This window comes from Bufo bufo, chromosome 4 (genome assembly GCF_905171765.1).
Source record: "Bufo bufo chromosome 4, aBufBuf1.1, whole genome shotgun sequence".
NCBI classification, from domain to species: domain Eukaryota; kingdom Metazoa; phylum Chordata; class Amphibia; order Anura; family Bufonidae; genus Bufo; species Bufo bufo.
Genome location: NC_053392.1, coordinates 441,213,144 through 441,239,950, shown reverse-complemented (window position 1 = coordinate 441,239,950; position 26,807 = coordinate 441,213,144). Strand labels below are relative to the sequence as shown.

General features: G+C 46.2%; 1 protein-coding gene across 1 annotated transcript in view; it reads left to right on the top strand.

The window, feature by feature from the left end:
• The first annotated feature begins 3,249 nt into the window (after window positions 1-3,249).
• The window catches only part of TIAM2 (TIAM Rac1 associated GEF 2), a 409,027-nt gene continuing 385,469 nt past the window's right edge, over window positions 3,250-26,807 (top strand). The window contains exon 1 of the mRNA XM_040429382.1: window positions 3,250-3,371. The gene's annotated coding sequence lies outside the window, so the exon portion shown is untranslated. The remainder of the gene's footprint in view (window positions 3,372-26,807) is intronic.

The window sequence follows — 26,807 nt, the reverse complement described above, 5'->3', positions numbered from 1 at the left end:
GCCTCCTCGCTGTCGGTGCTGCCAGTGCCCCCCTTCTGACAGCGCCCCGGGCGTCCAAGAAACGGCCCTGTTGGTGATGTAACAGCGTGTTGATATAAATATTTTTCTGAATCTATGGTCTGTTTATTTTTGCCCCCTTTAGGCGGCCCTACTCCGGCAGTTGTGGCATAACTCTACTGCTAAACGTAGCTAGGGTAAGATAGCGTAGGTACTTTCTGATAGCCGATCTGAGCACAAATGAAAAAAGTTGGGACAGGGGAAACAAAAGGCTGAAAAAGTAAGTGGTACTAAAAAAAACAACTGGAGGAGCAATAGGCAACTAACTCACATGACTGGGTATAAAAAGAGCATGTTAGAGAGGCAGAGTCTCTCAGAAGCAAAGTCGGGCAGAGGTTCACCAATCTGCAAAAAACTACATCTAAAAATTGTGGAACAATTTCAGAAAAATGTTCCACAACAGTTCGGGTTCGTACCATACTTTGTGAGTTCGGGTAACCGAACCCGATCCTGGACCTTTTCACTGAAGTTCGGGTTCGGAGTTTGGGTGATTTTATTATTTCCCATTATAACATGGTTCAGAACCAAGTTTTAAAATCGTTTTCAAGTTGAAAAATAAAATCCTGAAGTTACACACCAAAGTCCCGCGAGCCTTCGGTGATAACCAATTTCTCTCGCGGGAGCCTATACGTTTTAATTGCTACATGCAAAGAGGCCATATGTTAACATGATCCAGAAATGTCACTGTCTTCCCTGAGTCAAAATGGAAAACTGTTCTGTGGTCAGATGAATCAAAATTTGAAATTCTCTTTGGAAACCACAGACTCCGTGTTCTGTGGACTGAAGAGAAGAGGGACTTTTTATCAGCTTGTTATCAGCACACAGTTCAAAAGCCTGCATCTGTGTTGGTATGGGGTTGCATTAGTGCCTATGGCGTGGGCAGCTTACACATCTGGAAAGGGGCTATCAATGTTAAAGGGCTTCTCCGGACTATTAATATTGATGACCTATCCTCAGGATAGAGCATCAATATAAGATCAGCGGGGGTCTGACACCACAGCACATGTGCACTGTGTGCGCCGTCTCCCCATACAGCTGATTGGCAGGGGTGCCAGGTGTTGGACCCCCACCGATCTGATATAGATGACCTATCCTGAGGATAGGTCCTCAATAGAAAAAGCCTGGACAACCCCTTTAATTAGCAGAGATTTTCAGACCCATTTTGGTGAAAAAAATGATGGACATTTGCTTTAAGTTTTGGCCACAGTGGCAAATTATGCAACAAAACATGGGGATTTTGGTGTGGAAACACTGTGGATCTGCATTACGAAAGGAAAATCCCTACCGCCTAATAGCAACCAATTTATGTGATGAGCAGAGAGAGCTCCGGATCCTGGATCTGAAGTCGCTTCGCTGAAAACTTCTGATTAATGCTGTACAGAGATCTGTCTCTGTACAGCATTAAAATGTACGCCCTCCGATGAGTCAGTTATTCACGAAGTCTCAGCTTTGGTTCCAAGGTCCCAGTCAGAACCAAAGCTGAGTTCGGATCCAAGTTTTAAAGTCTCTTGCGAGACTTCGCGACTAACTGACTTTGCCGTACATTTTAATGCTGAGCGGAGACAGATCTCGCTCAACGCATCACCTCTTTTCAAAGTATGTACAGATCCTGCTGCGGACACTTTCCACATCATGTGCATGGGATTTATGAAAATATCACGTTTTGCCCCATGGCTCTCGATTGTGCCTCAAACTACTGTATAGCGGCCATTATCTGGAAACCTTGCCTTAACAATGTCATCAGCTTCACATCTCTCCTTTTAGCTTTATGTTATTTTAATAGGTGATCTGCTTAGAAGTTATCAGAGGTCCTTTACCATTACTTTCAGTCACTATTTCAGTACTGTGGAAGGCATGTGGAGATGTAAGGACAATGAAAAGAATCATAAAAAAACACTCATTGACAAAAAATAACACACCAAGAAGCTCCCAGCTTCACCGTTTTATATAACTCTGTGTCCTTAGAACACAGATACAGTTGAAATCGGGATGTACCGCAGCCCCCCCAGGACCCTGGGACAGTCCTGCTGGATCCGGGATGGTGGGGAGATTATAGGGATATTCCCGTTATGAGAAGTTATCCCCATCCACAGCATAGGGCAGGGATCAGCAACCTAACAACAGCTGGAGTGTCAGATAGGGGATAGATCGATGGGTGTCCTAGGGCTGGAACTCCTCCTGATCATGAGAACAGGGACCCTGTATGCCTGGGACACCATCAAATGAACAGAGCTGCAGATCGGGCATGTTTGGTCGGTCTGTATGGTTAAGGGCCACACCATCATTAACAATGCAGCGCAATCCTTTCAATTAGATCGCACCGCAGCTCATACAGCCAAAATTTGCTGTGGGTCCCAGTCATTTCTAGTTATGCCACTGATACAGGCGATACTCGACAACACAGCGGCTCCGTCACAACCACAACATAATTGCGATATGTGGTCGTACAAAAGGCTAGATGTAGCCTCGGCGCCCTGGGCTAGACGTAGCCTCGGCGCCCTGGGCTAGGTGTAGCCTCGGCGCCCTGGGCTAGGTGTAGCCTCGGCGCCCTGGGCTAGGTGTAGCCTCGGTGCCCTGAACTAGATGTAGCCTCGGCGCCCTGGGCTAGATGTAGCCTCAACGCCCTGGGCTAGGTGTAGCCTCGGCGCCCTGAACTAGATGTAGCCTCGGCGCCCTGGGCTAGATGTAGCCTCAACGCCCTGGGCTAGGTGTAGCCTCGGTGCCCTGAACTAGATGTAGCCTCGGCGCCCTGGGCTAGGTGTAGCCTCGGCGCCCTGGGCTAGATGTAGCCTCAACGCCCTGGGCTAGGTGTAGCCTCGGTGCCCTGGGCTAGATGTAGCCTCGGCGCCCTGGGCTAGGTGTGGCCTCAACGCCCTGGTCTCATTGTTCAGTGACATGAGCTGCTTACAGATTTACCACAGAGTGGCTGTATGGTACAGTAGAAGGCAATGTCCTAGGGGGAGAAGAGTGAATGTCTAGGAGCAGGGAGGCCTACACAGAGCTCCATATGTAAAGCCCCTATGTGACACACTGCCCACCATCCCAGCCGCGGCGCACACTGTATGCAAATGACTAAGCTCTCAGCGGCTGCGGATTGGTAGATGGGCTTTGTGGAGGCGTGGCTATGCAGGAGGTGTACAATGTCCCCTAGTAGACATTACGCGGACTCAGAGAAGAGAGCGCCGTATGTAATAGAGAGCGGCTTTCTCCATAGAGCGCCGTGTACACTGTATAATATAATATAATAGAGAGCGGCGTTCTCCATAGAGTGCCGTGCACCGCGGGAAACTTTCTGCATCTGCCGGATTGTAGAGGTAAGTGGAGATGCTTCTGAATATGGAGATCCAGAGCCGTATAGTCGGGGGTCTCCTGTGGCGCCTGTGTACATGCAGCAGAGCTCAGTTTGTCATGTGGCACATTCATTGCCCGTAGGTTGTGAACAGGACTGCAGGTAATTGTCATGAAGAAGAAACCATGCAGCTGTAAAGAGTTGAGCCCTTCAGCTCTGCTACATCTGTACATGTAGGTAGCCATGATTGATGCTGTCGTGTTGTTGCACTGCTGGAATGTGTGTATGTTATGGGATTTCTTGTCCTGCCTGGCTCCAGGTTGCTGATCCAGGGGGGCTCTGGGGGGGTTACAATTATTTGGATTAGATGTTTTCATGGCTCTGGTGCCTGGAGTCTGCTCTATAAATGACAGCTGTTGCAGATCTGAACATTGCAGGCAGTGGGGGACTCTACACATGCAGCTTTCAAAGCCAGGAGTGGACTCTTTCCTGTAAAATCCACTCAAAAACTGCATGCTAATGACACATGTGAAGCCCCCCATGCCGATCCCCAGGGCGCTGCAGTTATTGCGGTGTGTGGTATATCGGGTCTGGTGCCAGATCTCAGTCCTGAGGTATACTGGTGGATTTATTCTCTCTAGATCATCAGTGCTCCCATTCAGTGCCCAATAAAACCGGTGCCGACAAGTTGCTTTAGGTTAGGACTACACGGCGACATGTATCGCAGAAAAGTCGCCGAGTATTATTTATACCGCATCCGAGTTGTATTTCTGTGCGACACCATTGACTATCATTGTGAAGAATGTCACAGTGTAGTTGTACCTTTTTTGTTGCGCGACTCATGCCGTGCAGCCTTAGTCCTTTTATGTCATTCCATGCCATGTATTCTTCTGAATCGGCCACAGACGCTGCATGTGCTTTAAGGTATGTATGAGCGGCACCTAAACATCATCGTACCAGTGATTTGCTGGGTAGTCATACAATGAGAATCTGGTAGCGGCATCCAATGTTGTCCGCAATGTGGAATGTACAGTATCTGACGTAGCACTGATCCTAATAACGAAACATTGTTAGTAGGGATGAGCGAACTTGTCTTTTGAAGTTCAGCGTACAGGTTTGGGTTATCAAAGAATCCTGCTTTGGATTCCGCTACCACGGACCATAATGCAATTCTATGACGGCATTCACCACTGAAGTCTATAAGAGGCATTCCGAAATAATGGAAGTCTATGCTGGCCATAGACTATGCCGACTATGATTTTTCCATAACCCGAACCTGTACGCCGAACCTGAAAACACAAGTTCGCTCATCACTGTACATGAGCCCTTGTACTGAATCACTCATTGTTAGGGGTGCACCTAGGTATAATCTGTGGCAAACATTAGGCCTCGTGCACACAGCCGCTTGTATTACAGACCCCACAATACTGACACCTTCTGCGTGCGCTCCGCATTTTTCTCACTCCCATCAATAGAAATTACTAGTATTGTCTGCAGTGAGGACCTGAACATGTCATTCTCTGTAATTTGTGCAACGGCCACATGGATCTACAAAAAAAGTCAGATGTGTGATTGGCCCCATAGGAATTAGTGGGTCAGTGTACTATCAGAACATGTGAGTAGCACACAAACGAAAAGTATGCATGTGTGCATGAGGCCTAAGAGCAGTAACCAGCGGATCTCCCAGGAATATATTCTAGGACGTTGTGTTAAAGGGCTTATCTCCCTTCAGCAAGAGAAAGTTAAAAGGGTTATGGAACCCCTCTAATGACCCCACCCCCCAATGCCCTGGCCCCTCATATAGGTTATACTTACCCACTCCCCGTCACCCATGTCGCTTCTGCTTTCCGCACAGCTGCCGCTGCATCTCCCCGGCGAGCAGATCAAAACATCTGGCGCATGGGGGGATTGGGGAATCAGCAGTAGTAGGAAGTGACGGGGACGAGCCTCCCTAGCATCACGTGTGACGCTAAGGAGGCTTGTACCCGTTGCGGCCTGCTATTGGCTGCTCCCCCATCGCCAGATGCCGGCCCCCAGCCCCTGTATTGGGGGTCATTCACACTGCAGGGACACTGTTATGGGGGGGATCTGTGGGTGGCACATAGCATAGGATGCTATATATGTGTAAACCACAGATCCCCCCCATAGCAGTGTCATCCACAGATCCCCCCCATAGCCGTGTCATCCACAGATGCCCCCATCACAATGCCATCCAGAGATCCCCATAACAGTGCCATCCAGAGATCCCCAATAATAGTGCCATCCACAGATCCCCCGTAACAGTGCCAACCACAGATCCCCCGTAACAGTGCCAACCACAGATCCTCTCCATAGCAGTGTCATCCACAGATCCCCCCCATAACAGTGTGTCATCCACAGATCCCCCATAATAGTGTCATCCACAGACCACCATTAGTTCAAAATCCACCAAAAGCACACCTTTTGGTTCAAATTTTTTTTCTTCTTTTTTTCCTCCTCAAAATCCTATGGGCAGAAAAATATGGTATATTACCTTATATTATTGCTGCTGACTATGGTGTTCTTTAAAAAGTGCCTGTTTGTTCAGTGTTCGGAAAATCTTATTTTAATGAACACATGTTCTTATATCTATTCTATTTTATTTATCTGTTCTGTGCAGTGCTATTAAGAAAATGGCAAGTTTTGTATTTTGTTCTTTTGCAGTAATGCAAATATGTTATTTACTTTAGTAAAATATGTTTTATTTTGAAAAACACTGTGCATTTCAGTTCTTGAGTTGAGCATAACTACATTTCAGCATTATCAGTAATTTGTGTGTGATTTTGCCTTGAAAATCCAAGCAAATAGACCTCTAGCACAATTCCCTTAAAATATCACATCGCATATCGTTATCGCAATTTTTAGGGCCCTAATCGCAATTGCACAAAATTCCCATATTGTGCAGCCCTAGTGTCAATACCTTCCAACCATCTCAGATCCAGCAGAACATTCCCGAATTTCGGCTTCTGTCCCGTGGTCTTGGGATGGCTGCTACATGTCCCGACTTCAACTCTATTTGTGTTCACAGGTTGCAGATACAGTTAAACGCAATGGTGAAGCAGGGAGCTGACAGCCATTCCACTACACCATTCCAATGCCAGTGGTTCAGTGCAGCCAGGTGCAATACAGTGACATCATCATGCCTGCTGTGCTGATACACAGAGGAGGGGATTTATCAAACTGTTGTAAAGGAAATTGGCTTAGTTGCCCATAGCAACCAATCAGATTCCATTTTCCAAAGGAGCTGTAAAAAGTGTAGACCAGAGATTAGGACCAGAGCAGTCCTGCTCTGGAAACATAGAATAGGTGAATATTCAAGCTAAGGGGGCATCACTTATGGGGGTCTCATACTGTGCATAGTGTGGCACTTATGGGTCCTCCTACTGTGTATGTGTGGGAGACACTTATGATGTCCTCATTCTGTGTTATGGGGACACTTATGGGAGCCTAAGACTGTGTGTGGGGCACTTATGGTGTCCTCATGCTGTGTTATGGGGGCCTCACACCATGTAGGGACACTTATAGGAGCCTTAGGCCTCTTTCACACGGGCGATGCGGGTGCGTTGCGGGAAAATGCACGATTTTTCCCTGCGAGTGCAAGGCGTTTTAATGAGTTTTGCACGCGAGTGAGAAAAATCGGCATGTTTGGTACCCAGACCACTAGGGAAGAAAAAGGGTCACCACCTATAAAACCCTGCTCCTGGCCCTAACTCCTATCCGTATGGGCACCTCTCACAGGTGCCCATACACAGGAACCTAGAAAACCCTGGTGGCCCTCAGATGCCCTAATAGTAATGACAGGGCAGAGACAACCCTGGTGAAGGAACCAGCGTCTCGCTGAGGCCTAGTAAACAACAAAGGTGGGGGGGAATACAAAACACAACAAGCGGAACACTTAACTTCTGAGGCTGATGGATGATGGACGAACAGGACTTCACCACGAACCACACTCCAGCTCTTCCAAAAACCAAATGAAGCTATCCAGAGCAAGGAGTGATGGGTAAAGTCAGACTAAATAGGGGGAGGTGAAGGTCACATGATCCACACCTGAACAGGGGGTGTGGACATACCAGCAACACACAGACAAAGTGAAACCAAAAGAGGCTGTCAGATAACTAATGTGCAGATAATCTTTCAGACCTTGTCAAACCTGTCACCGGCGTGACAGTACCCCCCTTCTACGGGTGACCTCCGGGCACCCAGGACAGACCTTATCAGGATGAGCTCTGTGGAATGCTCTCACCAGACGGCTAGCATTAACATCGGTCGCTGGAACACACATCCTCTCCTCTGGTCCGTACCCTCTCCAATGAACGAGATACTGGAGGGATCTCCGGAGAACTCGGGAGTCCACAATCCTGCTTATCTGAAATTCTAAATTGCCATCCACCATGACAGGAGCGGGAGGCAAGGAGGACGGTTCAACAGGTTCAACACATTTCTTTAACAACGATTTATGAAATACGTTATGGATTTTCAATGCCTGAGGAAGTTTAAGACGGAAGGCTACAGGGTTAACAATGGCAGTGATCTTATATGGACCAATAAATCTTGGTGCCAACTTCCAAGAAGATGCCTTAAGTTTAATGTTTCTTGTAGACAGCCACACAGAATCACCCACTCTAAGGTCCGGACTACTCATACGTCTCCTGTCAGCCACACGCTTATACCTGTTGCCCATCTTTTCCAGGTTATTTTGGATTTTCCGCCAAATAGAAGACAAAGAAGAGGAAAATCGTTCCTCCTCAGGAATGCCGGAATTATGAGCACCAGAAAATGTACCAAACTGTGGATGGAACCCATATGCCCCAAAAACGGGCGACTTATTAGTGGATTCCTGTCTACGGTTATTTATAGCAAACTCAGCTAATGACAAAAATGAAGACCACTGTTCCTGATTCTCTGAAACAAAACATCTCAAGTGAGTCTCCAGATTCTGATTAGTGCGCTCCGTCTGTCCATTCGACTGAGGATGAAAAGCCAAAGAGAAGTACAATTGTACACCCAGACGAGTACAGAACGCTCTCCAGAATCTGGAAACAAACTGAGTCCCTCTATCGGACACCACATCAGAGGGAATACCATGTAGTTTCACGATGTTATCGACAAACACCTGCGCAAGAGTTTTAGCATTGGGTAGACTAGGTAATGCAATAAAGTGTGCCATTTTACTAAAACGATCGACAACCACTAGAATCACTGTCTTTCCCGAAGAATTCGGTAAAATCCGTGATAAAATCCATGGACAAATGGGTCCAAGGTCTGGACGGAATGGGTAATGGAAGCAGAGATCCGGAAGGCCAAGTATGTGTCACCTTAGCACGTGCACAGGTACCACAGGCTGACACATAGTCCTCAATACACTTACGCAACCCCGGCCACCAGAATCTGTGAGAGATGAGATCGACAGTCGATCTGCTCCCAGGGTGCCCAGTAAGCACCGTACAGTGATGTTCCTCGAACACCTTGTGAAGTAATTCGGAGGGAACAAACAATTTCCCCTGAGGACAAGAGTCCGGAGCATCCTCCTGTGCCTCCAACACCCTGGCCTCGAGATCAGGATAAATAGCGGATATAACTACCCCTTCAGATAAAATGGGACTAGGATCATTAGACTCACCCCCCCAGGAAAGCTACGTGACAAAGCATCTGCTTTGACGTTCTTAACCCCAGGGCGATAAGTGACGATGAAGTTAAATCTGGTGAAAAACAAAGACCATCTGGCCTGCCTTGGGTTCAGTCGCTTAGCCGACTCCAAGTAGGCCAGAGTCTTGTGATCCGTAATTACCGTAATAGGATGAATTGCTCCTTCCAACCAATGCCGCCATTCCTCGAACGCCAACTTAATGGCACGCAATTCCCTATTCCCCACATCATAATTCCTTTGAGCAGTCGAGAGTTTTTGAAGAAAAAAAATGCTCCTACCCCAACCTCAGACGCGTCAACCTCAACAATAAATGGCTGAGACACGTCCGGTTGCACCAGAATTGGGGCCGAAGCAAAACATTCTTTCAAAGCAGAAAAGGCCTGTAATGCTGCATCAGACCAGATAGAAATATCAGCACCCTTCCTAGTCATGTCTGTTAAAGGTTTAACCACCGATGAATAGTTCAAGATAAATTTACGGTAGTAGTTGGTAAACCCCAAAAACTGCATAAGCGCTTTCAGTCCAACAGGGAACGGACCTTCTCTGGATCCATACAAAAACCTGAGGATGAGAGCAGGTAACCCAGAAATTGCACTTCCTGTACAGCAAATACACACTTTTCTATCTTAGCATACAACTTATTCTCTCTTAGAATCTGTAACACCTGTCTCACATGATCCTGATGAGTCTCCATATTAGGCGAATAAATTAGTATGTCATCAAGGTATACAACGACAGACCTCCCCACCAGATGATGAAAGATGTCATTGACAAAGTGTTGAAAAACCGCAGGAGCATTGGTTAACCCAAAGGGCATGACCAGGTTTTCAAAATGACCCTCAGGGGTATTAAATGCGGTCTTCCACTCATCCCCCTCCTTGATCCTTACCAGATTATATGCCCCCCTCAGATCCAAATTAGAGAACACCTTGGCACTGACAATTTGACTAAACAAATCCAGAATCAAAGGAAGGGGGTAAGGATCACGGACGGTAATGCGATTGAGCTCACGGAAGTCCAGACATGGTCTCAGGGTACCATCCTTTTTCTTTACAAAGAAAAATCCAGCAGCCACTGGGGACTTGGATGGTCTAATATGTCCCTTTGCCAAACTCTCGGTGATATATTCTCGCATAGCCTTTCTTTCGGGTACCGAAAGATTATACAACCGAGATTTGGGCAATTTAGCTCCGGGAATAAGATTGACGGGACAGTCATACTCCCGGTGCGGAGGCAACTCCTGATTACCACTCTCAGAGAAAACATCAGAAAATTCTGAAATGAACGAGGGTACAGTTTTAGTGGTAACCATAGAGAACGATGCATTAAGACAGTTGTCCATGCAAAAATCACTCCAATCGAGAATCTGTCTTGCTTGCCAATCGATGTTAGGGTTATGTTTGCATAACCATGGTAAGCCCAACACCGACGGAGCAGGCAGACCCTCCAACACATAGCAGGAGATAGATTCCTGATGCAAATCACCCACTCTTAAATGAATGTCATTCACTACCTGCGACAGGCATTTTTGGGTGAGAGGTGCTGAGTCAATTGCAAAGACAGAAATACTATTCTCTAATGCATTAGTAGTCGACCCGTGAATGCGTACAAACTGTCCATCAATCAAGTTAACTCCTGCCCCACTGTCGATAAATGCTTCGATTTTCACAGTTTTGGACTCTAGCGCCACCTTGGCAGACAGGAGAAAATGGGTACTACCAGTAAAAGACAAATGTAGATTTTCTTGCTCCCCATCCACACTACCAATAGTAATTTGGGGATTAAACGTTTTTTTTCTTTTTGTTTACACCTTGATGCTGCAAGTACGGACAGATATTCACAAAATGTCCCTTCTTGCCACAACAAAAGCAGACTCCTTTCACATGACCCAAGCTTTTGCCAATAGTTCCAGGAGTAGCTCCTCCTAACTGCATAGGCTCATCACAAGGCACAACCCCCCGTGTCTCTCCACCATAAGTGTCAAAGGAAGCAGTACCCTTATTGGACAGTACGTCCTGAAGGTGAGGACCCCTAGATCTCTCCCTCAGGCGTCTGACAAGACGTACAGCAAGGGACATAGCTGCTTCCAATGAATCAGGATTTTCATGAAAAGCCAATGCGTCCTGCAGTCTCTCAGAGAGACCCTGGCAGAATTGGCTACGGAGAGCAGAATCGTTCCACTCTGTATCCGTAGCCCATCTCCTAAATTCTGAGCAATAGGTCTCCGCAGAACGTTCTCCCTGCCGCAAACCCCGTAACTTGGTCTCGGCCTGAGAGATCCGATCCGGGTCATCATAGATAAGACCCAAGGCTCTAAAGAATTCATCTACCGACCGGAGGGACGGTGATCCGGTCGGCAGAGAAAAAGCCCAAGATTGGGCGTCCTCTTTTAGCAATGAAATAATCATACCCACACGTTGACACTCATCCCCAGAAGAGTATGTACGCAGCCTAAAGTATAATTTACATGACTCCCTGAACCGGATGAAATTGTCACTACCCCCGGAAAACCTGTCCGGGAGAGCTACCTTTGGTTCAGGGCAGGCCTGGAACCCACCACCGGAACCAGCACCTGTGGACTCTGAATCTGCAAAACCATCGCACGGAGGTCTGCTACCTCCAAAGTCAAATTTTGTAGCTGTTTGACCAGTGCAGTCATAGCATCCATAGCTGCACAGATCAGAACAAAAAAAAAAATGGCGGTATTGGCTTTGGATAATGTCACAGATGTTATAGGGGAGAACAAAAGACAACAGGAAGGAAGGGAAAAGACACTAGGCCTCACCGCTAGGGAAGGAAAAGGGTCACCACCTATAAAACCCTGCTCCTGGCCCTAACTCCTATTCGTATGGGCACCTCTCGATGGTAGAGATGCCAATACACAGGAACCTAGAAAACCCTGGTGGCCCTCAGATGCCCTAATAGTAATGACAGGGCAGAGACAACCCGCTCCTTCCCTGGTGAAGGAACCAGCGTCTCACTGAGGCCTTGTAAACAACAAAGGTGGGGGGGGGAATACAAAACACAACAAGCGGAACACTTAACTTCTGAGGCTGATGGATGATGGACGAACAGGACTTCACCACGAACCACACTCCAGCTCTTCCAAAAACCAAATGAAGCTATCCAGAGCAAGGAGTGATGGGTAAAGTCAGACTAAATAGGGGGAGGTGAAGGTCACATGATCCACACCTGAACAGGGGGTGTGGACATACCAGCAACACACAGACAAAGTGAAACCAAAAGAGGCTGTCAGATAACCAATGTGCAGATAATCTTTCAGACCTTCTCAGCGTGACAACATGGTTATAAGGGGAAAAAAATAGCACCTCATCTACTTGTTCGCGCAGCCCGGCTTGTGTTCTTTCTTCTTCTTTGAGGACCTGGGAGAAAAGGACCTTTGGTGACGTCACTACGCTCATCACATGATACATCACCATGGTGATGGATCATGTGATGGACCATGTGATGAGCGCAGTGACGTCACCAAAGGTCCTTTTCCTCCCAGGTCATCAAAGAAGAAGACAGAAGACGAGCCGGGCACCACGAACAAGTGAATGAGGTGAGTTTAATTATTATATATATTTTTTTTTAACCCCTCCATCCCTAATTTACTTAGCATTCTGTATTAAGAATGCTATTATTTTCCCTTATAACCATGTTATAAGGGAAAATAATAATGATTGGGTCCCCATCCCGATCGTCACCTAGCAACCATGCGTGAAAATCGCACCGCATCCACACTTGCTTGCGGATGCTTGCGATTTTCACGCAGCCCCATTCACTTCTATGGGGCCTGCGTTGCGTGAAAAACGAACAATATAGAGCATGCTGCGATTTTCACGCAACGCACAAGTGATGCGTGAAAATCACCGCTCTTGTGCACAACCCCATAGAAATGAATAGGTCCGGATTCAGTGCGGGTGCAATGCATTTACCTCACGCATTGCACCCACGCGGAAAACTTGCCCATGTGAAAGAGGTCTAAGACTGTGTGTGGGGGACTTATAGGGGACTCATACTATATGTGGAGGGCACCTATGGGGCCTCATACTGTGTTGGGGGCACTTATGGGGCTCCTCATACTGTGTGTGAGGGGCACTGACGGGGGCTGCGCAGTGGTTTTCTTCTCGGCGATTCTTTGCATATTTGCCGGGTTGCAGCCGGATATTCATTATAGTTTAATGGGGCTGGACGGCAACGCTGCCAATATCGGATCCAGAGAGACCGGGCAGGCTGTCCTTGCCGGAACAGTCTGCTGAATCTCACACTGCTAGTGTAAAACTAGCCTTAATGTAGAAAAAAAATGTCTGCTATGTGCACCGTTGATATTGTCCCTCCTTGGGCTTTTCAAAAGTTGGGAGGTGTAGTATTACATAGTCTGCATTCACTGCACGTGGAGCGGACTCCAGAGCCATAATTGTATGACATATGTTGCTAAGGAATTAAAATCCACACCAGGTCAATTTACGTTGCAGATTTTTTCCTGTAGCGCGTGGATGACTTTTCTTCAAATATTACTACTTGGCTGGTGCTGTAAAGTGCTGTGGATTTGCTGCATGCAGATGTGCAACTTTTCTGTCCTTCTGGATGGACCATAAAACTGTTGCATGAAGTGTCGGTGTAGTCCATAACTGCCAGTCATATTCTAATTTTCAAAAACGGAATGGATACGGAAGACATACGGAGTACATTCCTTATGTGTTCCGTTTTTTTGGCGGACCCATTGACTTGAATGGAGCCACGGAATGTGATTTGCGGGCAATAATAGGACATGTTCTATCTTGGAACGGAAAAACGGAAACGGAATGCACACTGAGATACTTCTTTTTTTTTGCTGACCCGTTGAAATGAATGATTCAGTATAAGTAACGCATACTGAACTAAAAAAACGGCCAGTATACTGAACACAAAAAACGTTTGTGTGCATGAGCCCTAACACTAATCTCATTAGCAATCCGCTGGCCTTCAGCTGCGGCTCAGCCCTGACCGTGGCGGCCACTGGTTGGGAACATCACTCTCAGTACTTAGGACGTATTCCCTATCTTGTCAGTATTAGCTTTTGGCTAGACTAAGGGTACATTCACACTAGTGCTAATGTTTTGGCTTGGCACCATTGCCACCTTGTGTGAAAATCCACATTAACTAACAGCATGGAGATTTGTTCCGTACTTCACTTCACTGTTGGAGGGCACAAGCATTGTATTTTGTAGTCCCATAGAAGTGAATGGAATTTAGGTCACACCTGCGCACAACCACTTCATTCTCATGGGGCACTCCAGGGGTCACAACCTTTAGTGATCAGATACCCCTCCTTTGTCCTGTCGAAAGTGCCCCTTTAACCCCTTCAGCCACCGTGACGTATCGGTATGTCACTGTGGTGCAGAGGATGTATGGAGCGGGCCTCTGCAGTGGGGCCGCTCCATACGCCGCATTTGCCCACTGTATTTTACAGCCAGCACCTGGCCGCTCCTGTCATTTGACCCCTCAGGTACCGCAACTGTGAGGAAAGGCAGAGGGATGAGTTACATATTAAACCCCTTTAATAGTGCGCAGCCAGTTCTGTGCCTGGCAGAACTCTCACTGAATGTCGGTGGGGCCTCTGGAAAAAGGGGAGACCTTCTGGTCTCCTGAAAGGGTTCTGCAGAAACCTGGAGACCAGCCCTACGTGTGGCGCCAGGATGCTGCATCCTCAGACACACATTGAGGGACAGGACTGTGCTGGAGGAGGCACCTACCGTATATACGCCGCACTTTCAGCCTTCCTGGGTCAGTCTTAGCAGAGATGACAAGTACCGTATTTTTCTCCCTATAAGACGCACCGGCCCATAAGACGCACCTAGGTTTTTGAGGAGGAAAATAAGAAAAAAAATATTCTAAACCAAAAGGTGTGCTTTTGGTAGGTTTTGAACTAATGGTGGTATGTGGATGACACTATTATGGGGGATCTGTGGATGACGCACTGTTATGGGGGTCTGTGGTGGACACACTGTTATGGGGGTCTGGGGATGGCACTGTTATGGGGGCTTCTGGGGATGGCACTCTTATGGGGGCATCTGGGGATGGCACTCTTATGGGGGCATCTGGGGACGGCACTGTTATGGGGGCATCTGGGGATGGCACTGTTATGGGGGCATCTTGGGATGGCACTGTTATGGGGGCATCTGGGGATGGCACTATTATGGGGGCATCATAAAGCAGGCGGAGCAGGCGCGTGACGTAGTGAGTTACGCTGCCGGCTCCCGCCCACTCGCCCGGCCTCCTGCCTGCTATGCAAGTTAGTAGTAAGTACCGTACTACAGCCTGGATAGGAGTTGAATTAACATTGCCTATATGATTACTACAGTGAGCGGCGCGGCCGGCATGTGTATCAGCGGGAGGGAGGAGGGACTGGGGGCCGGCATCTTGTTTTTGTTGGCAGCATGGCCCGGTGCAGTCACTGTGCTCTACTACACCGGGCCCTGCTGCCAACCAAAAAAAAAAGATGCCGGCCCCCAGTCCCTCCTCCCTCCCGCTGATACACACGCCGGCCGCGCTGTGTGGCAGCGTTGTATCACTATAAAATTGCAGCATTCGCCCCATAAGACGCAGTGCTCCCCCCCACACTTTTGGGGGGGAAAAGGTGCGTCTTATAGGGCGAAAAATACGGTATTCCTTTTACTGTAATTTCAATGTCTCTTGTCATTAGTTTATTTTTGGGTTGTAATCCCTTTTGTCATATTATAACAGCGGCATGTACTGTACAGTTCAGTGTCTTCTCTGATGTGCTAGCAGGAAGCTATACAAATACCACTTATTACTAGGTGTTGACACTAACACCACAGTGGGCGAATCACCCTGAACACATTGTTCAGAAACGGCTGAAGGACATTTAATATCATGTAAAACTGAAGCAAGGCTGGAACGTGCTTGTGAAGACATAATTATAAGACACTGCACTGAGGTGCTGTACAGCTAGGTCCATAAATGACTGAAAATCTGCAACGTTTCTGCAGAAAAAACACCATCTGGTCCATGTGTTGGGGTTGGATTTCATTGTGGAAATGCTGCTGACTTAATGCCGATTTCAACCTTTAAAAACTGCTCCACATGCCAATTTCCACTGCAGATTTTATTCTTCAGCGTGTGGATGAGAATTGCTTAAAGGGGTTATCTGTTAATTAATATTAATAATCTATCCGTCAGTATAGGTCATCAATATCAGATCGGTGGGGGTCTGACACCCAGGACCCCCACCGATAAGCTGTTAGAAAAGACCCGCACCCTGTGAGCTCCGCTGCCTGTTCCTAAGCCATATGATGTCACCGCACAACGGTCTCATAGAAGTGAATGGGGCTGAGCTGTAGTACCAAGCACAGCCGATGTACTGTGTACGGCGCTGTACTTGGAGAGATACTCGGAGCCGCCTGTAGTCACCAGAGCTCCTGTGAGGTCCATGTAACAGCTGATCTGCAAGGGTGCCAGGATGGTGACCTATCAATTTCTGGGTAACCCCTTTAAAACTTATTCACTTTGCTGGTACTTTACAATGCTGTGGATTTGCTGTGTGAAAATCCACAAAGGTAAATCCGCAGCATTACAGAATTTTCAGTCTCATATACAGTGCGAACGTTTTCTGCATGGAAATTTACCTGTGTTGTGGATTTTGAAATCCGCAGCGTGACAAAGGTTTGTGCAGATTATACCCTTTGCAATGTAAAGCATGAGATCTGTAGCAAATCCGTAGGTAAGCCATGCAGATTTTGGTGTGAAAACACATGAAAATCTGGCTAAAATATACTGCCGTGTGCATGTACCCTAGAAGAGTGTCTAATATACAGCATACATGTGCCTGAAGGAACCTGTAAGACACAATCTAAGAAAAAGACTAAGGGGCACTGTCTATGTTTAGAAGGTAGTTTTGTGAGATACAATCGGTTAGATTTACTAATCCTGTCTAATATGTAGATGTGTAAAGGCTGTGGAGTCTGAGTCGAGGAGTCGGAGGCAATTTTGGGTACCTGGAGTCGGAGTCGGCAAAAAATGAACCGACTCCGACTCCTACTAGATTTAAATAGGAATAAAAAATAAAAAAAGCAAGTTTAAATGTCCCAATTCGCAAAAAGTTATAATTACCGTATATACTCGAGTATAAGACGAGTTTTTTGGCACATATTTTCGTGCTCAAAAAGCCTCCTCGTCTTATACTCGAGTCTAGTCTAGCTCCGGTAATACAGGCAGTGCGGGGGGCGGCGCTCACTCACTGACGTCACGCGCATGCGCCGCCTAGTGGGAGAAGGCGCGTGACGTCAGTGAGTGAGCGCCGCTCCCCGCACTGCCTGTATTACCGGAGCAAAGACAAAGTAAGAATACTGTGAGCGTCGGGGAGGGGGATCTGTGTATGGCACTGTAGGGGGATCTGTGTATGGCACTGTAGGGGGATCTGTGTATGGCACTGTAGGGGGATCTTTGTATGGCACTGTAGGGGGATCTGTGGATGGCACTGTAGGGAGATCTGTGGATGGCACTGTAGGGGGATCTGTGGATGGCACTGTAGGGAGATCTGTGGATGGCACTGTAGGGGGATCTGTGGATGGCACTGTAGGGGGATCTGTGGATGGCACTGTAGGGGGATCTGTGGATGGCACTGTAGGGGGATCTGTGGATGGCACTGTAGGGGGATCTGTGGATGGCACTGTAGGGAGATCTGTGGATGGCACTGTAGGGGGGTCTGTGGATGGCACTGTTTAGGGGGGAGATCTGTGGATGGCTCCCTGTATTTAATGCAGAGTGTGTGTGTATATAATGCACACACTCTGCATTAAATACAGGGAGTCACCCTCTTGCAGATGTGTGTATATAATGTAGAGTGTGTGCATTATATACACATACACTCTGCATTATAGCTGCATTTCCCACCCTAGTCTTATACTCGAGTCAATAATTTTTCCCATTTTTTGGGGGTAAAATTAGGGGCTCGGCTTATACTCGGGTCGGCTTATACTCGAGTATATACGGTAGTTACCGTAATTTTCGCCCTATAAGAAGCACCTGCCCATAAGACGCACCTAGGTTTTTGAGGAGGAAAATAAGAAAAAAAAAATTTGAACCAAAAGGTGTGCTTTTGGTGGGTTTTGAACTAATGGTGGTCTGTGGGGGCATCTGTGGATGGCACTGTTATGGGGGCATCTGTGGATGGCACTGTTATGGGGGCATCTGTGGATGGCACTGTTATCGGGGCATCTGTGGATGGCACTGTTATGGGGGCATCTGTGGACAGCACTGTTATGGAGGCATCTGTGGATGGCACTGTTATGGGGGCATCTGTGGATTGCACTGTTATGGGGGCATCTGTGGATGGCACTGTTATGGGGGCATCTGTGGATGGCACTGTTATGGGGGCATCTGTGGGTGGCACTGTTATGGGGGATCATTGTGTGGATGACATGACATATATATAGCATCTTATCTTATGTGTCATCTACAGATCCCCCCCCATAACAGTGTCCCTGTGTAGTGAATGGGGGCCGGCATCTGTTTCTGTAATGGTAGCGGGGCCCGTTGCCTGCTTCATTCATAAAGTAGGCGGAGCAGGCACGTGACATAGTGAGCTACGCTACGAGCGCCCACCCGGCCTCCTGACTGCCAAGAAGTTAGTAGTAAGTAGTACAGCGCTAGATTTAAGATGATTGGAATACTTTAACAATACCCACAAGTTAGATATGATTACCATATACTACAGTGAGCGGGGCCCGGTGTAGTAGAATACAGTGACTGCACTGGGCCCCACTGCCATTACAGAAACAGATACCGACCCCCAGCCCCTCCTCCCTTTCAGCCTATTCACCGGACGGTCGCAGCATTCGCCCCATAAGACGCACTGCTATTTTCCCCCCCACTTTTGCAAAAAATACGGTACTTCTCTACTGAAGGAATAAAGGCCAATGCATGCAGTGCGTCAAGTTACCGCAAAACGAACACGTTAAGTGACCGTGAAGAAGCATGCTTTTCATATGCTTCACTATATGGCACGCAACGCACAGTTAAGGAGCGGCAATACTTATACTTTCCATAATGTTGTGTTCCTCTGTTACAGGGAACGCAACGCCCATGGTTAACCTAGCCTCTCACTGATAACTGATCAAGTAAATATGTTTTTTGCAGGACTAGACACTTGTATAAGTGAAGGGAATTGATGGTCAATAGTTCAAGACAGAAGCTGTAAACCATTTGAAAGACTGCTGTCACTCAGCTAAGGCTATAAAAACTTGTAAACTCAGATTGTTAGCTTAAACTTTAAACATGACTATGGGATTCTACTAGGGAAATCATGTTTTACAATAAATGCCCCTTCCCCTGCCCCTTTCTGGATCCTCCCACCGCCCTATCTTCAGCAGAAGATCAGCACACAAAGGAGAAGGCAGCAGCTTCCTAGCCAGTAGTTCTGTGGTAATGACATGTATGTTGCCTTTCTTTCCTTCAAGGAATGTATAAAATACATTTGCATATTAAATACAGAGGAGTTGGGGAGTCGGAGTCGGAAGTACCAAAAACTGAGGAGTCGGAGTTGGAGTCGGAGCATTTATCTACCGACTCCACAGCCCTGAGTCACTGTAAACTTAAAGGGAACCTGTCACCGGGATTTTGTGTATAGAGCTGAGGACATGGGTTGCTAGATGGCTGCTAGCACATCCGCAATACCCAGTCCCCATAACTCTGTGTGCTTTTATTGTGTAAAAAAAAACGATTTGATACATATGCAAATTAACATAAAAGAGTCATATCTTACTTGTGTGACCAGAGAAGAGTCATATTTTCAAGCTCTGACTCATCTCAGATTAATTTGCATATGTATCAAATCGTTTTTTTTTCCACAATAAAAGCACACAGAGCTATGGGGACTGGGTATTGCGGATGTGCTAGCGGCCATCTAGCAACCCATGTCCTCAGCTCTATACACAAAATCCCGGTGACAGGTTCCCTTAAGCAAAGATGCACCAGATTTATCACAGTGGCTCGTGCCGGATGGTAAGTTTGGTGCATGGATAGACACCTTTGTCTAACTTGAAATCAACTAGGGGTTGGCTAAATGTGCGACATAATGTTGTGCCGACACATGTTCGCCTGTGAGGCCGTGCCTCTTTTTTGAGTCATGTCCTTTTTCACTAAGTCACCCTCTTAGCATGCTAGCTTTTCTAAAACTAGATGTGCCAGATTGTGCCATATTTTGCCACCTTTTGAAACAAGGTATAGGCATTTTAGAGTTCGTCTTTTAACGTGTACTTAGTCGCCCAAGGTTTCCAAGCACAGTAAAATTCGTATGGCCTCTACTACAGTGTGCTTGCCTTTCACAGAGAACGCGAAAATGTATAGATTTCTGTATATTGAATCCACATCTCAGTTTGAATCTTTTTTTCAATCCATTTTTTTGCAATGAATTTCCTAGCATTGAAAAGGAGTTTTACCATAAGAAGCATGTTACTGCCATGTCTTATAAATAGCCCACAACAGACGTATCTTGGGGTCTAGTCCTTATCCTAATACAGGGTGGGCCACGTCTCCTTGTGTGGTTTGTACAGGATAATCAGACCTCATCCATCGCAAAGTTTTTGCACTGTACCCTGTACAAACCACACAAGAGAAACAGGGTTCTGGTTTTTTTTTGTGGTCCACTATGTTTATTACCAATGATATTGTAGGACAGAGGCAAATAATTTTTTTTGCCATTTTTCCCATTTTTTATGAGTACAGATGTCATGGGCCTATAGTGAATTAGGAGATTTTGCATGCCTTTTTTTGAGTTGTGCTTGTGCATTTATAGTGACAGAATGTCTCATGTTCAATGTCGAGCGCCTTTTTGCCTTAGCCATCTCTGTAGTGTTAGCTCAGCTCCCCGTACCTGCGATTCTGTCCCAACACGCAGGTACAGGCGCTAGGCTTCTTCACTCCTCCCTGCTGACAGGCGCGGGCAGCGGGGTTCTTAGCCGTGGTCTGCACTCCTGCCACCAGCATCTCCCTTCCTTGTGTGTATTTAGGGTATGTGCAGGCGTGTCTCTCTCACTTTGTGAGGCAGCCTGCGCAGGCCCTCTATCTTCCCTGCCTATAGCTGGTCTGCAGGAGGTATTTATAGGCGCCTCCTTCTACAGGAAGGCGCCTGAGCAACTTAGGTTCCTAGCTTATCTAGTTTACTGTTTGTGCAAAGGTGTTCTGTTAGTCCTGGTCTTTCTGTGTACTGGACTTTGGATTTCGTATTATGGCCTTTGCTTGATTGCCGCCTGTCTCCATCTGATCAGTCTCTGGCCTCCCAGCATCCACTGGGTGTATTTTGTCACCTGGAGGTCAGTCCAGTGGGTTCACACTCTGGTCCCGATTCCCTTGTATTTCGATTCCCCTCTGAGGTTTCACCTGGTACTCCCCTTTGGAAAGTCTCTTCTCACCACCAGAGGTACTGTGTGAAGAACGAGGGGTGTGCTCAGACATTTCCCTCAGAGGGAGTTGGTCACATGGAGCCGCTGGTCATAATATATAGGAGTTGAAAAACACCTGAAAATTCTGTTTAAACGTGGCAATAAAAGACTATGAAAAAATCCTAAAACTGTACTGTATTTTTTCCACCAAAGAAAGAGAAATGCAATAATGAGGGAAATTGTCAGCTTTGCAGGAATCTATTGTTGCACAATATTTGATGCACTTTGTGCATCTTTAACCCTTTGAGTGCCAGGCCACTTTTCACCTTAAAGGGGTTGTCTCATCATGGACCTGCACCTATATCGAGAGCCCTGCAAGGTGGTTCTGAAGGACTCTGCTCCAGCCACAAACAAGCTGGCTCCCCATAGAAGTGAATGGGAGCGTACCGCGCATGCGCGGCCCCCGCTCTTATTCATTTCTCTGGGGCCGACGGTAATAGCCGAGTTAGCGCTCAGCTGTTTTTGCTGGCCCCATAGAAAATGAATGGAGGCCGGCTGCGCATGCGCAGTGCGCCCACCTTCACTTGCGGGGCTCCGTTATAGATATAGGTGAGGGTCCCATCGGTGGGACCCGCGCCTATAAGACAATGGGGGCATATTCTAGCGATATGCTCCCATTGTCCATGATGAGACAATCCCTTTAAATCCCAGGCCGATTTTTGCTAATCTGACGTGTCATCATTTTATGTGGTAATAACTTTGGAACGCTTTTATTTATCGAAGCCATTCTGAGATTGTTTTCTAGTGACACATTGTACTTCATGACAGTGGTAAATTTGAGTCGATATATTTCACCTTTATTTATAAAATAATCCAAAATTTACCAAACATTTGGAAAAATTCACAATTTTCTAAATTAGAATTTCTCTACTTTTAAGGCCTCATGCACACGGCCGTTGTTTTGGTCCGCATCCGAGCCGCCGTTTTGGCGGCTCGGATGTGGACCCATTCACTTCAATGAGGACGCAAAAGATGCATCCGTTGCTCCATTCCGTGGTCCACAAAAAAAAATAACCTGGCCTATACTTGTCCGCGCTTTGTGGACAAGAATAGGCAGTTATATTGAAATTGCGGAGCGCACACGGAAGCCATCCACGATTTGCGGACCGCAAAACACACAACGGTCGTGTGCATGTGGCGTAAGACAGATAGTAATACCTCATAAAATGGTTATCAATCAACATTCCCTATATGTCTACTTTATGTTGGCATAATTTAGTAAATGTCATTTTATTTTTTTAGGATGTTAGAAGGCTTAGAAGTTTAGAAGCTATTTTTCTAATTTTCAATAAAATTTCCAAAACCATTTTTTTAAGCACCGATTCAGTTATAAAGTGATTTTGAGGGGCTTACGTAATGGAAACTACCCATAAATGACCCCATTTTATAAACTACACCCCTCAAATTATTCAAAACTGATGTTGCAAACTTTGTACCCCTACAGTAGAAACCCTGAAAAAGTGATGCCATTTTGGAAACTACACCCCTTAAAAAATATATTAAGGGGTGTACTGAGCACTTTAATCCCCTAACTGTTTTACGGAATTTGGAAACTTGGCTGTAAAAATAAAAAGTTTCATTTCTTCCAATAAAATGACGCTTAGCCCCAAATTTTTTATTTTCACAAGGGGTAACAGGAGAAAAAGCACCCCATAATTTGTTACCCATTTTCTCCTGAATGCGGCAACACCCCATATGTGGTGGTAAACATGGGGCACATGGCAGGACTCAGAATGGAAGGCGCGCCATATGGCTTTTGCAGGACAGATTTTGATGGATAGGTTTTTATTTTTTAAGTGATTGTCTTATGTGGGGGCTTATTTTTTGCAGGATGAGGTGATGCTTTGATTGGTACCATTTTGGGGTACATATGACTTTTTGATTGCTTGGCATTAGGGTACTTTCACACTTGCGGCAGAGGATTGCAGCAGGCAGTTCCTGCCGGATCCATCAAAACGTATGCAAACTGATGCCATTTGTCAGATGGATCAGGATCCTGATCCGTATGACAAATGCATTGAAATGCCGGATCCGTCTCTCTGATGTCATCTGGAAAAACGGTCCGGCATATATATATTTTTTTTTTACATTTTTGGCTGTCTGAGCATGCGCAGACTGCAATGCCAGATCCGTTTTGCCGGAACACTCGGGGCCTTCATTAATGCATTTCGGCAAGTGTTCCGGAATTTTGGACGGAGATAAAACCGCAGCATGCTGCGGTATTATCTCCGTCCTGAAAAGGCAAAAAGACTGAACTGAAGACATCCTAATGCATCCTCAACAGATTGCTCTCCATTTAAAATGCATTAGGATAAAACTGATCAGTTCTTTTCCGGTATTGAGCCCCTAGGACGGAACTCAATGTCAGAAAAGAATAACGCTAGTGTGAAAGTGCTCTTAAACTTTTTGTGAGGCAAGGTGAAAAAAATTGGCTGTTTTGGCATAGTTTTTTTTATAGCATTCACCTGAGGGGGCATATAAGGTGATATTTTTATAGAGCAGGTTGTTACGGACGCGCGATACCTAATATGTCTATCATTTTTATTTTTGTTAAGTTTAAGGGTCCATTCACACGTCCGCAGAATGGGTCCGCATCCGTTCTGCAAATTGCGGAACGGGTGCGGACCCATTCATTCTCTATGGGGCAGGAATGGATGCGGACAGCACACAGTGTGCTGTCCGCATCCGCATTTCCTAAGCGCGCCCCCGATCTTCCGGTCCGTGGCTCTGGAACAAAATAGAACATGTCCTATTCTTGTCCGCATTTGCGGACAAGAATAGGCAGTTCTATGGGGGTGCCGGCCGGGTGTATTGTGGATCTGCTATTTGCGGATCCGGAATACACTACGGACGTGTGAATGGACCCTTACACAGTGAAATCATTTTTCAACAGAAAAAAATCTTATTTTTGTGTTGCCATTTTCTGAGAGCCCTATTTTTTTTTTTTTTTTAGGGGATTGTCTTAGGTAGGGGCTCATTTTTTGCGGGATGAGATGATGGTTTGATTGGTACTATTTTGGGGTACATAAGACTTTTTGATCGCTTGGTATTACACTTTTTGTGAGGCAAGGTGACCAGAAAATTGCTTTTTTTTAAACAGTTTTTTTATTTATTTTTTACAGCGTTTACCTGACGGGGTGGATCATATGATATTTTTATACAGCTGGTCAATACAGATGCGGCGATAATATGACAACTTTTTTTTTTTCTATTTTTTACAATTTTTTTATACTTTATTTTGGGTAAAGGGCGCTTTTTTTTCACTGAAATTTTCTTTTTTTTTTTTTTTAACTTAATTTTTTGAACTTCTGTTTTTCACTTCTTTTTTTTTGTCCCACTCTTTTGGGGGTCTGATCCTCTGTACAATGCATTACAATACTTCTGTATTGTAATGCATTGGCTGTAAGTGTATTACTCACTGTAATACACTAATACACTTACAGCTTCCTGCCTGTGAGATCCAGGGGGCTGGATCTCACAGGCTCACACGGAAGGCAGCCACGATACCTAAGGAAGGCATCTGGCTGCCTTCCCTGCCATCAGGTACCAGTTACAGCAGCAGGATACCGCACGTGCCGCGGTCAATGCTGACCGCGGCAGTGCATGGGTTAATGGGCCAGCATCTGTGTTTTAACTGATGTCGGCGCATACAGCATGGGTCCGGCTATCAGTGACTGCCGGACCCTTGCAGCTAATCAGGCGGGCACAGCTCCTGTGCCCACCCGATCAGAGCGCCGTAGCTGTACAGCGCTGGGATTTATGTCCCTGTTTCCAGCGCCGCACATGTATGGAGCTGGTATCCTACGGGTTAAAGGGAACCTGTCATATTTAAAATGCAGTGTAATTGGACAGCAGCATGTTATAGACCAGAAGGAGCTGAGCAGACTGATGTATAGTTTTTTGGGGAAAGATTCAGTAAAACTTGTATATCAGTCATTTAAATTTCTGCTCATTCTTGGCTTTGAAGTCAAGGAGGAGGTCCTGTCAGTGATTGACAGCCTTCCATCTATGATTGTGTATACAGAGATAGCTGTCAGTCACTGACAGGACCGCCTCCTTGATTTCAAAATACTAGTGAAAGGTTGACATTGTGGAGGTAGTCCTTTGGAGTGCAGGGTTTGATAACTCTCCATTATGTGTGAAGGATGCCTACATTTGGCTATTCCAATAAAATTCAAACCCAACATGCAGCAACTCTATGGTCTTCAGACACTTCAGATAAAAGATCTACAAATCTACAAATGTGTCTGTTTTCCTGTTTCAAGAACGCAAGACACTATAGAAGTATGCTCATCCAAAATCCTTCATGGAGCCTCTTTGCTTTGTCCTTCTGGCATGTTCTTGTAGCATCCACTATGGTGCTCCCCCACCTCAAGTGTGAGATCCATAACAGCCTTGCTTGCCCAACAGTAAGTTGCACTATGTTCTCCAGCAAGCAGATAGGATAAGTTTAGTGCTCCTCTAACACAACTCTCATCCTCTTTTTTTCCTCCTAATTTTCTTCTCATGTGAAACCTCGGTGTGGTTTTTTAAACAAGAATGCGAGCAATAACAATCCTAACCTCAAAATTGTAAGTCTGAGCTGAACTGGAAAGGCACTAGCTGTGTGTCAGTGCTGCCGCTACACAAAAGAATAGCTCCACTCGAATAGAGGAAACACGTCAGCATAAGCAGCAGGCTCCTCGGCTGATTGCGGGAATGGGAAATAAGACTGCATTCTTTAGAGTCAGCAGTAAGAACTTGAGCTGTGCTTAGTGTCTGTACAAAGGAAATTCCATCTTCACATGTAGTGGGTAATAGAGGACTGGAGCAGTTCAGCCTAATTAGACAGCTAGATTCTGCCTTCAGCACCTTGAAATGAAGGAACTGGCTGGATATTCCATTCAAGACTTTTCTCCGTAGGTATAATTTAAGCTACATGTTTCCAGCCTAGTGCCTTAATAAGCATGTGGCATTGTGCTCCACCATCTTGCTTGGTTCTATATTTGCAAAGTGCAAGCCATTAAAATAAAGTATGGTGTGCTCCGAACGTGCCACTTTGTATGAACTAGACAGGTGTCAAATTTTCTAATATTTTAGCAGTAGCAAAGTTGACATGGGTAGAAGTGAAAGCAAAAATTCTTACCGTTCCAAATTAAATTATACCTCTCATTATTTTAAAGTCATGCCAATTCTCAATTACACATTCTGGCTTTGGGGTGACTTTATTTTGCTGGGATTTTTGCATATCTACTGCAAAATAATACATTGCTTTAAAATACCCGATGTTGACGAGGGTCACATGGCCGCTGCAGCCAATGACTGGCAATGTCACTGGGTCACGTGATTGTTAGCCATTGGCTGCAGCAGC